This window comes from Manis javanica, chromosome 17 (assembly GCF_040802235.1).
Source record: "Manis javanica isolate MJ-LG chromosome 17, MJ_LKY, whole genome shotgun sequence".
Taxonomy (NCBI): domain Eukaryota; kingdom Metazoa; phylum Chordata; class Mammalia; order Pholidota; family Manidae; genus Manis; species Manis javanica.
In genome coordinates this window covers 37,077,118-37,085,952 of record NC_133172.1, presented here as the reverse complement: position 1 = coordinate 37,085,952, position 8,835 = coordinate 37,077,118, and positions in this window count along the sequence as shown.

Below are 8,835 nucleotides of genomic sequence, written 5' to 3'. Positions count from 1 at the left end.
TTTTTTGTTGTTCTCCTGTCCTGCTTTCTTTTCGATGAATGGAGTATTTTCTATTCTTTTTTTTTATCTCTGTTACTGAGTTTTTTTAGCTACATAATACAAGAAACAATGTAACATAATTCCCTTAACCCTACCCTGTGCTATTTTGACATGTGTTTTAATTATGTGCACCTGAGAAACCTCTAATGCATTTGTATTAGATTTGATTGATCAGTTTCTTTCAGCCTAAAGAACATCAGACTAGGCTGAAATTTCCCTGGGTTTCGGTTATGCCAGGCCATGTCTGAGTAAAACTCTCCTCTAACTATCAGACTGGACAGAAAATCACATTCCTGATTTTAAACTTAACACTTATTAAAGTCTTGTTCTGTCAGGATCTAAGTGGTCCCTGAAGATAAAAGGTAAATCTGAAATGTGCCTGCCCTCATGAAGTCCATATCCTGGTGGGAGAGACGGGTCTAAGGCAGACCTGAAAACCATTAAAGGCAAAGGTGACTGGGTCCCTAGGAAGAAGGGCTCTATAAAATTATGGCAAGTATGTATTATGACAATTTTCCTAGTTCTTCTCCAAAAGGACCCATGGTTATTTAGTTGGGTGATTATGTCAACAAACTGCTGGGCCTAGAGTTGGAACTGATATTACCTGGAGACCTAAAGTGTCATCATGACACCCTTGTTAGAGCAAGCTCCACTAGGGGCCAAGTAATAAATGGAATCTTAGCTAAATTCTAGCTCATAGTGGGCTCACTGGGTCAATGGACCCTGCCCAGTAGTCATTTCCCTAATGCCCAAGAGCATAAATTGGGATTGATAAACTTGGCAATTAGAATAATCCCCCATAATGGGTTCCCAGTCTGTGGAATAAGAGCTATCACAACAGAGAAAGCCAAATGGAAACCTCTGAGTTTGCCAGAATCTAGGAGGTCCCCACCTCATGGCCAAAATAGTAAATGAAAACTAATACTTGGTCCTGCTGGAGAGGTATAGCAGAATTAGGGCCACCATTAAGAGACTAAAAGACACAGGAATGGTGTGTATCTCTTGCAGAACGGAATAGATCTTAGAGCATGGCTGCAGAATACCACAGACTTAACCAGATTTTTCCATTCCAGTGTGAAAAAGATCATCAGAAACAATTCACATCCACAAATGATGCACAGTCTTATAGGGCCAGGTCTCCCTCTGTCTGCCATAATATAGTCCAAAGACATTATAGATTGTGTATCCCACAGAACATCACACTCACCTGTTACATGTACAGCTTCCTGCTGATTGGACAGGAGGAGCAAGAGGTGGCTAGCACTCCTGTGCTCCAGAGGATAGGAGGTAAATCCTGTGGAAATTCAGGGAGTGGACATTCAGTGAAGGCATTAGGAATCCAGTGATTAGGAGTATCCAGAATTTCTTCATTAAAGTAAAAGACAAATTTATGCATCTTGCAAGTCTTTTCAAAAAGAAGGAAGCAAGGCCTCCTTGGGTTCTGTAGGCACCATGTTCCACACCCAGGCATGTCATGTTGGCTCAAATGCCAGGTGACATGTAGGGCTGCCAGCTTTGAGTGGGGTCTGGAGAGGCAATGGCACTGTGGAGCCATCAGCCCTATTACTTGGGTGATAAGGATCGGCAGGCCTGATGATATTAAGAGATGTCAGGGACAGGAAAAGATGCAGTATGGAGTTTTTGGCAAACTCCAGGGGGAGAATCATGGTACAGATCCCTGGAATTCTGAACTAAGGCTGTGCCAACTCAGCAGAGAATTACATGCTTTGGGAAGCTTCTCCTGGTGTGTTACTGGGTCCTGGTAGAGAAGAAATACTAGATCATGGGCACTAAATGGCTGTACATCTGGAACTTCCCACTATGAGATGCGTCCTGGCTACAAGTCCATTTAGAGAAAAATTAGGAGAATGTTTATTGTATATATTTGTAGTGGCATTGCATAACTCATTAAGAGGACTCAGCATCCTTTAATCAATGGCTCAATAGGTTTGAGAAGTGGTTTAGCTCTGGAAAGGTCTGGTAAGATATTGTGATTTTTAACTGTTATGGTGACATAAATCTTCTGCTCACCAGCTCTTGACTTTTTCTGGTTTTACAAGTTAAGCAACATTCACTTACCTGGCTTCTAGAAATACCATGATCTATTAGCCACTGTCATAAACCTCTGTGGGGCATGGCATGCTGGTTGCCACTCTGTGTGTGCTGCCCGTGAAGGTCGTTACTCCCACCTTATCTCTGACGATGAAGTAGCACTCCCTGGCCTCTGCTATTCCAGCATCATTCTCTTTGACTGAATCTGAATGAAGCCTGTTTTCACGGGGGCACTGCCTACAGTCAACCCCGACCTAACAAGAAGTGTTAGCATGAAGCTCCTCAAAGGCACCGGTGCCCTCTACACTAGTGCATTCCTCACTGCCCTGGTGAAGAGAGCCCCTGGGCACTGCTGGTGATCATCAGGTGGTGGTGTAATAATCCCAAGCCTTCTCATCTCTTCATCGGTACTCTGCCATGGCAATTCTCCCGCCTCTGTCTCACTTTCAGAAAGCTGCATCAGGTGCTACCTTCAGGGAGCAGTCCTGCAGCATCTTAGACCAGCCTGAGGCACTCTTTCAGGACAGTAAATCCTGAGTTATGAGATGTGCTCTTCTATTAATAAATTCTCTTCTACCCAGTCTTATCTTCTGCCCCACCCTTTTGGCCCCCCACCCTCAAGATTCACTCCCACATATGTTGTCCTCAGTTCCTACAGGACATATCAGCCACATCATGCAATTTATTCAGTGAGAAAGCCCATTTACTCCCAAAGAAGAGACTACTGTTTCTTTTTTCTGGCTGTGCTGAAACCTGGCCCCAGTGATTGGCCTGGGGCAGTGTGTGAAGTAGGGTGATCTTGATAAGGAAACGCATTTTCATGTGAGGCACATGACAGTAGACACATCAGGCCTCCTCTTCTCTAGAAGCAGAGGGTGCTGCTAGCTTGGAGACTTAGGAGAATCTGGGTGTCCATGGCTCTCAGCTGCATCCCTCTAGATGTTTCCATCTCACGTCTCAGGGTCCTACTCATTCCTTACCTGGGCCCTGACTTTAGATCGTCCATGGCTGCACTATCAACCCCCCCTTGTTAGCTCTCTTGCTCTTATGATTAAGTCCGAGTCTCATTTTTACCATGGTCTAACCATGGTTCCAGGAGATAAGGTTTTTAAAGTCTTTAAGAGCTGCCAGGAGGCCTTCTAATTTTCAACACATACTGTGTTGAAAGCTTACTAACCAGAACCTGTCTCTTTTTTCAGAGGTTCCAAGCCAGCCAATACCCATCTTTACAATTGCCATTACTGCTGTACCTCAGAGATGCAGGGGTTCCACCCTCCAGCTGGACCAAATCCCGACCCACCCTGGGATCTTCGGGACATGATGCTGCCTGACTGGTGAATAATCCAGTTACAGAATCCCACTGCGGGTCTGTTTTCTAGGTCTCCTTCTAGCGCGCAGTGGCTTAGCTTAGTCCCCTGAAAGCAAAGCCTGAGGCAGGGAGGGGAGGAAGAAAAGAAAAGGTCAGGGTGTAGTATTGTGACTGCTGCTCTGAGCAATAGCAGCCCAATTTCTCTAGGACCTCCTGCCTCCTGAGCAGCATTCAGGCTGTTTGTTGAGGTTTACTCCTGGGAGTCTTAACTGTCCTATAATTCCCGTCTCACTTGAGCAAAGATAGAGAAGCCTTTTGTGATGAGGGAGAAGGCCATGCAGCCAGAAATAGAAAGTCACGTGGCCCACCCATGCTTCAAGTGGTGTGCTGTCAGCGCAAGGTGAGGCTGAGCCTGCACAGGGCTGTCCACGGCAGCACTGATTAAATCAGAGAGGGCTGAGGTTACGTGAGCAGGGGATGAGCAGTGTCATCATTATCGTTACTTGTGAATAAACCGGCTATAGAACTAGGACAGATTATTGTCAGCAGTATAACAGAACATAGAGTATACTGGGGGAAGGAGAAAATTGAGAATAAGGAGGTCTGCATGGAGGAGATAGTATTTCCGTGGGATCCTGAAAGAAAAGTAGATTTATTTTTCCAGGTGAAGAAGTCAAGGCACAACATTCCAGGACAGGAAGATGTAATTAACAAAGCCTGGGTGCAGTGATGTGGTTGAAGTAATCATGTTATAGTGGTGTGGTGCAGTGACGAGGTACCATAATGTGTTTGTAGTGACAGGTTTGTAGTGATGGTGCAGTGACGGGGTGTAGTGGTGGTGCAGCGATGGGGTGTAGTGGTGGTGCAGTGATGGGGTGTAGTGATGGTGCAGTGATGGGGTATAGTGGTGGATGCAGTAATGGGGGGCAGTAGTATGGTTGTAGTGATGGTGCAGTACTGGGATACAGTGATACAGTTGTAGTGATGGGGTACAGTAATGGGATGCAGTGACGGGGTGCAGTGAAGCATCCATCTGGAATGACAGGATGGAGCCAGATGGGAAAGGATTTGAACATCCCCATAAGTGTTTGGGTTTACCGTGAATGTGAGATGGGTTTGCAGAAGGGTCATGAGAAGGAAGCTCTAAGGGCCCCATGGAGTGAGAGGCATTGCCCAGTGACCCCAGTTCCATCCCAGGCATCTTCCCTTTGTTTTGTCTGTCAAGAGGCCAGTCTCCTCCCTAAAAGTGCTGCCTCCCAGGTGCCTCCAGGGCTCCTTTACCTCCTCTTCTGAGAGCTGGGCAGTGGGCTTTGATCTCCACTGCCTATCAGCAGGGTGGGTAAGCATATGTTTAAGCTAAGCTTCAGTGAGGCCCTCGCCCACTCTGGTTTCTCCCTCAGGGTTTCAGCAGAGGAGTTGGGAGAACAGAGAGAGCCCATCACATGTCTATGCCACTCAGGGGCCATCCAGGCCAAGGTCTGTGCTGCTAATGGGAACATCAGGGTCCTAGGAGGTGAGGTCAAGGGGTTACTAGAAGATTAAATGATTTTTTGTGGCATAGTAACTGCAGAAGTCAGCCCATCCTCCCTGATCTTCCTATTGCTCCTCATTTCCTACTCTCTCCTCCTTCATGGCAAAGCCAGCAGCTTGGAGGCAGGAAATCTGGGCTGAAATCCCAGCGGTGCTTCTTTTCAGCTTTGTGATATGTGGTAATTCACAGAGCCGCAGTTTCCTCATCTACAAAATGGGGATGATAGCATTAAATTAGGTAATGGCTACAAAACATTGAACCCAGGTTGCGATACTTCCACAGCATTCCATAGATGAAAGCCGGTGTCATTGTTTCCTGACATAGTAGCGTTCCCCACAGTGAAGGGCCTGCACTTCAGAGATGCCTGAGATAATCCAAGATGGTACCTGGACAGAAGAGCAAACATAAGAGAAGCAGTTAGGATCCCATGTCTTCCGCAGTTCCCTTTCAACACTGATTTTGTAGAAAAGACAGACTCAATTTGGTGGTAGTGTTTCTTATGTATATATATAACACGCATTGCTAACTTCTCTTTTTAACAATCACCCCCCCTAGTAATGGTGGTTGATTTCATTGACCTCAATCTGGTAAACGATCCTAATCAGTAATTTAAGCACTCTCTTTAAGTAACAGGCTTTTTCAAGCACACGCATAGCCTCTCCGATCTGCCTCCCTCCCCGCCTCCTCTCCAAGAGGCCATCGGGCTGCCTGAGCTGAGGGAGTGTACATGACCCCAGGAGCGGGAGGGCAGCGGGAGCCCGGACCCACCTGCAAAGGTCCTAACACGGCCGTGGCCTCCACAGCAGCTCCCGTCTGCCCTGGATTCTTGGAGGGGTGATGAGTTATCACATGGCGAGCTCTGGTGTCATCTCGGCTTGGTTAACTCTCATGGGCCCTCTTCTGGCGACTCAGCACCTCACCTCAGCCTTGGCCGGCACCCAGCACTGGTCGGGTTGTGGTTCCGCTTTGTTCTCAAGCCCAAGCAGCAGCTCCGGGGGCCCCTGCCCTCCTTCCAGTCTAGGTTGCCAGCCAGAGTCTCACTTACCTCTGGGTTCCCTTCAGGGCCATGCCTGGGGCCCTTCCAAGGAAAAGTGGATGGAGGGAGTGTGAGTGTAACCTGAGATCCCCGTTGGCCCAGTCTCTTCCCCGCTGGGGTAGCTGTCACAGGCTGGTTCAGAGACCCAGGGCACCCCCAAGGCAGCCTCCTCCTGCAGATTCAAGTCTGCCGTCAGCATCCCCTGTCCAGGACACCTCCCACTTTGGGACTAAAACTGAGAGGGGGGTTCAGAGCACCTTGTATCACCCCCTGCTTTCCTTACCGCTGTTCCTTTCTCCTTCCCAAGCCGCCCGGAGCAAGAGGAGCAGCTTCCCTCTCTGTCTGTTTTGGGGGTCCTCCACACCATACCTACCATACACGCTAATGGTTGCCAGAGGTAGGGAGGATGATTTCAGAAATGCAAAACATACTGTTTTTCTCTTTTCAAAACACTATCTGTATTGCATTAGATATATAAACATTTCTTTGATAATTTGCATTTTTTAAAAGGTCAGTTTAAAGAAAAATGTCAAGTAAATTTATAGTCAGGTTAGTAATGGGAATGGTACAAACTGCAAAGCTAGCAGGTCAGTGTTTGAGTTTGGGGAAACCCTAGGAACTCAGCAGAAGCTGTGGTTCCTTAAGTGGAAAAGACCTTCTTGAGGAGGAAGACAGTCATGTACACAGATGACTGGGAAGCAGGAGGGCTGGGCAAGCAAAGCTCTAAGGAGTTCAGGAGAATCTAGGAGAGCTTCTTGAAAGAGATGGCAGTTGAACTGGGCTTCAAAGCATTAAGAAGCTGGGGAAGAAAGACGTCCAAAGTGTGTTGTGTTGGGTGTATGAAATAGTACATGTGAAAGCTCCTTAAAAACTGTTGAATGAGTAGTGGTTTAGAGAATTCCCGGTGTTTCTGACTGGATGGAGGAACAGCATTACAGGGCAGAGAGAATCTTTTTAGTGGCAACTAGGGAGGGCCAGGGTTGGGGAGGTAGTCTAAGAAGTCTCCAGGTTGTAGACAAAATGGATACTGAGAACCCTGGTTGGCAGGGCCAGTGGAGATGCCATCCTGAGCTGGCAAAGTCTGTGTTTTCGGAGGCACTCATGTGCCCTGCCAGTAACCAGTCCCCTTCTTGGAAACTTGCTTGCTTCTCCACCCTGCTCTGGGTTCCTCTGGCATAGCAGGCAGGTCTGGAAACCTCTTTCATACTTGGGTCTTTGTTTTATGACCCTAACACATCTGCACAATTGTCATCATAAGATGGGGAGACTAAGGCCCAGAGGAAAAAAGGGATTTGTTCAAGGAGACCCTTGATTCTGGAGAAGAAGCAAGATAGAACCCAGCTCTTTGTACGTGGTCTCAAGGCTGCAGCAAGAGCATACGGCTGCTTAGGACTGCCGGACCAGGAAGGGCCCACTCGGTAGGGCAGGAAAACAAGTTGTATTCTTCTTGACAGCTTTTTCAAGAACAATGTAAGGGTCTAGATTCCAATTTAGTATACATACTACTGTACTGCCCACTGTATGGCCTGGATATAAGCTAAATGCATTCATGCCTACAAAGCTAGAAATCTTTGAACCTATCAACAATAAACATGTCTATGAACATGCATTAGGACATTTGTATGCTTAATGCTAAATTTAAACCAGTAAACCCTGCAGGCAAGCTGGAAACATTTTAGAAATTCCCACCTCATCCCACATTCACCTCAAATGTGGGCAGTTTTAACATCTGGGCTTCAGATATAAGCAGTCTCTTCTTCCTTACCCTCAGTCCCTCATTCCCAACCATCATGCATAGGCACTGCTGCCCACAGTTGTTCACTGGATTTCAGGGGTAGTGGGACCGATTTTCAAGGTTTATTTGAGCCATATGTGATTTTTGCTGAATTGAAATCAAGCCCTTGCATCAGGTTCCCTTGAAATTATCTTTCTTTAATTCCTGGCACTGTCAATGGCATATCAGAAATGGAATTGGAGTTGAGGAGAAAGATATTATTTACTGGACAACTTCAAATCTGCAAAGGTTTGTGGAGCACATACCTTGAACAAAGTGCATCATGCAGCCCCTTGCTCTGAGCTTGAGGAAGGCCTTCCCTGCTTATTGTGCAGATTTCTGTATCCAGCAGGCACATAATGTCTGTTTGTGGCTTGCCTGCCTCCCTCAGGAGGTGATTATTCTGGGAAACCTTGCATGCATTTGATTGATGATTCCCGGACCTACTGCTGATGTTGTTAAAGTCCCGACTCCACATCTCCAGGGGTTGGGGCAGAAGGACACATTTTCAACAAGTGCCCCCAAGTAATTCTGACTCCACCAGCCCAGCCCCAAGCATGTGGGAAGTCCCTTCCTGGGCCTTTTACCCTAAGCAAAGCATGGAGCCTGCGCCAGATGATGCGTGACACACCAGCCCTGCACCGAGAACCTGGAGTGCTGCGATAGGGTACAACAGGACGGCTTGCAGTACCTTCACCTCCCTGGGCTTGTCTCCATGTATTCACACTGCAGGACCTGGGTCAAGATGAGAATTGAAGAGGCTTCACCCATGGCACAACTCAAGCCAGTAGAAATGCTGCATTGGGCTCACATCATGATTTTTAAAACTTGAGGCCACAATTTAAAAATTGAGAGATATCATAGATTTCTGGTTTGGTGCACCTACATTTTCATAAGTGAAATGTTCACTGGAGTTGAGAAGTCATTGACCCTTTAGACAGAGTATGTGCTTGTTGTCCAGTTTTCCATGGTCCCCACCATTCCCTGTTGCTCTCACCTGGCCAGCTTCCTTCACTGCTTGTTTGCTGCCTTTCTGGCCCCTGCAGGCAAATGAATTGAGGTCTCTGGCTTACCTGATCCCATTATACTTCTAC